Genomic DNA, 3,193 nt, shown 5'->3' on the forward strand with positions numbered 1-3,193 from the left:
TGCTGTTAGGGACAATGGATTGCTTCCCCTGAAAGTTTGGAGTCTCCAGCTCAAGGGCAATCAAGTTTAGACCGCCATCGTGAATCTAGGGTGTGACCATCCTGTCACATGTCTACCCCTAATACCTCCCCTTCCTATTGCGTGTATACACCTAGATTGTCCCCCTCTCATTGCTGTATTACCTATAGTACAACCCCTTCCTGTGACATATGTCTTTACTTGTAATTAGGGGACTTGCATGCGCCCAAAGATATATAAGCCTAGGTTAGCAATAGATCTCTCTCACCCTCCTCTCTCCTGCCCTCTCTACCCACGCTGTGCACGGACCTGGCTGTTGAGGTCATGGCCGTCCAGGAGGTGAGCATGCTCCCGTGAAATGTGTCTGACTCCTTTATTTTACCTTCTCTTCTCTCTTATTCTCTATGACTTTACTATAAGTCTATAAATATCTTAACGGACCATTGCACTTACTGAACCCGTGATTAGTTGTGGAGGGCTGGCCTTGCCCCCCCAGGTTTGGACTCATGGCAGCCCATGTGACAGAGTAGATTTGTGCTGGGGGGGGTTGGGGTGGTGGTGCTGAGGCTCTGATTTTTACTAGAGCCGCTGGGTGGGTCTGACTGCTGACCTTTTAGCTAGCAGCAGAGGCCTGACTGCCAGTTAGCAGACATGTCTCCTCGGACCTACAGGCAGATACTTTTAAAAAAACATACCGTGGTGCTCGCTTCGGCAGCACATAAACTAAAATTGGAACGATACAGAGAAGATTAGCGCGGCCCCTGCGCAAGGATGACACGCAAATTCATGAAGCAAAACAAACAAACAACAAACAAACATACTTTGATTTAACATTTGAAACCCAATGGAAAAGAACCGGCCTGTTTTGTCAGGCGAGATCCATTATCATGAAGGGTTTGGAAGGAAGACCAGGCTGCCAGCAAAGGCCTGCTTACAAAGGAAGGAAGGATCACCTGAGAACCACTTCTGGGGGGCCCTTCACCCACCACCCTGTCCTCTAGCAGCCCGACGTTTCTGCCACCAGGACTCCTGAGACCCACTAGCGAAGGGGCAGACCCTGACTTCTCTCCTTCGGCAGGAGTTTCTGCACTCAGGAGTCCCTGGGGACCGCGATCGCATGCGCCCAGGACTGGGTGACACGAATGTGCACATTTGACAGAGGATCAGCCCCTCTGCAAGTTTATCCTACGTCCGCGGTTATGCTAACCTTTGAATTTAGGTTAATGTTTAAGAAGCTCCACATATCTTTATGGTATTTATGACTCACTTGCAGTTAGGGCAGTCAGTGGAACGAAGCATATTCGGCAAATAGCTTAATTTACCCTCCACTGACACACACTTTCCATGCTCTGCCCGGCGGAGGCAGTCTGCCAGCGTCGCCCCACCAAATAAGAGACTGGCGAGGGGGGGAGGTGAGTGGGTGAGTGGGCATTTCATCATCCACTGGTCACCAACACCCAACACTGTGGAGGCATCGTGGTGAAAATTTAGTTACTGTGCCTATTGGGGACAAGTGGCCTTACTGAGAAGAAAGGGGGGATTGTGGGCAGGATAAAGGGCCATGCGATTCTCCCCAAAAGCCATTTCCAGCTGCTGAGGGCATCTGTAAGGGACCAGGGGGCACCAGGCTACACAGAGAGGTGGGTGAAAGATTATCCCCCAGCTCCATTTAAACTCTTGCTGAGTTTTCGTCTCCCACGGTTCTTTGAGTTAGTTAGGCAGTAGGCTACTAACCTCAAGGACTATGGTCCAAAGCCACCCGGCTCTCCAGGGAGGGAGGCCAGGCTGTCAGTTTGCTCCTGGATGCCATCGTGGCTGCCAACATGGGCACAAGCACAGGGACTATAGTGAGCATAAGGCTGGGGGTGAAGGGGTGGGGGGGTCCTTCTGTTCTACATCCAGTCCCTGTGAGTCACAACTGACTGGACAACTCCTAACCCCCACAACCCACGGAATCCACTCCATATAAGTTTGGGTCTTATATTTTCAACAGGAGAAGATTCCATGGTCCCAAGCTTTCGTGGACAACCCACAGGCTCTAAAATAATGGGCTTAAGTGGCTAAATTCATTAGACTCACATGTGAACTTCAGCATGCATTTAAAAACAGCAGGAAACGGTCTTCTCTCTTTTTGGTCTCCCTGTTGAACGTTGCTGCTAATTGCAATCAGGCCATTCCCCAACGTGGTGCCTTCCGGCGCCCAAGAACAAGTCTTGCCCCAGCTCCAGGACTGGCTGTGGATGGACAGTTATGGTTTTCATTGGCAGTTTGGGAGGACTCTATTAATGGCTCCTTCTTCCAAGTCCAGCTTAGTGTGGAGGCTCTGCTCAGCAGCTTAGCAACACGCAAGCCTCCAAAGGAGGAAAAGCGGCGTCCACGCACAGGGTACATAGTTCAGAAATCACACGGGGTCTGTCCAAGGGAAGAGGTGAAGTCCCCCACTGAACCACCATGCCCCCACTTGTGGAACACGACACGTGACCTGATCAGGGACCACCCTTCGAGGGGAAGACCGGTAATTGTTATCATGATCACTCATCACTTCTCGGGAACGTGTTTCCACGTGGAAACGCAATGCGAGTGAATGAGATGCTAACGCGGAACATGAAAGTCCTGTGGCCCCGCTTGGCCTGCCGTTGATGAACTTGGGCGAGTCTGGAGGAAGAGCCAGTGGAAGACCCTCTTCCCTCCATCCTGCCACCAGTCCCCCTCCTGACTTTGGACCTGTCAGGACTGAGCACGAGGACTTCCTGGCATCAGCCACCGGAGTGACCTTCCCAGACCTATAAGGACAAGGGTGCCTTTTTCATCTGTGGGTGATGCCTACTGGCTGACTCATGGGTGTCTTAGCGGGGATGAATAAGACTTTCCCGGATTAACTCGGATATAACTAAATGGCCCAACAAGGAGGAGCAATTTTCATTTACAGAAAACTATTACAGACCATAAAACTCCCAACCATGACACTCGCTAATTACGATGATCCAGGCCTGGTGACTATGTCCTTCCTGTGCTGCCCCCACACTGCTGGGGTGACCAGTGGCGTCACTAAGGGGGTGTAAGAGGTGTGAGCCATACCGGGTGACGCTGTCAGAGGGGGTGATGCCGGATGACCGCCTATAAAATTTTTATGCAGCATTTCAACAGAAATTGATTTCTTAAATAAAATATCCCT

At 50.9% G+C, this 3,193-nt stretch overlaps 1 non-coding gene across 1 annotated transcript; it reads left to right on the forward strand.

Moving 5' to 3' along the window:
• The first annotated feature begins 717 nt into the window (after window positions 1-717).
• On the forward strand, window positions 718-824 carry LOC115872827. Its single transcript, XR_004048065.1, has one exon. It is a non-coding gene; the product is annotated as a U6 spliceosomal RNA (small nuclear RNA).
• The last annotated feature ends 2,369 nt before the right edge of the window (window positions 825-3,193 follow it).

The sequence above is a fragment of the Echinops telfairi genome, unplaced genomic scaffold (assembly GCF_000313985.2).
Source record: "Echinops telfairi isolate 266 unplaced genomic scaffold, ASM31398v2 ScPeMD7_7457;HRSCAF=8495, whole genome shotgun sequence".
Classification (NCBI taxonomy): Eukaryota; Metazoa; Chordata; class Mammalia; order Afrosoricida; family Tenrecidae; genus Echinops; species Echinops telfairi.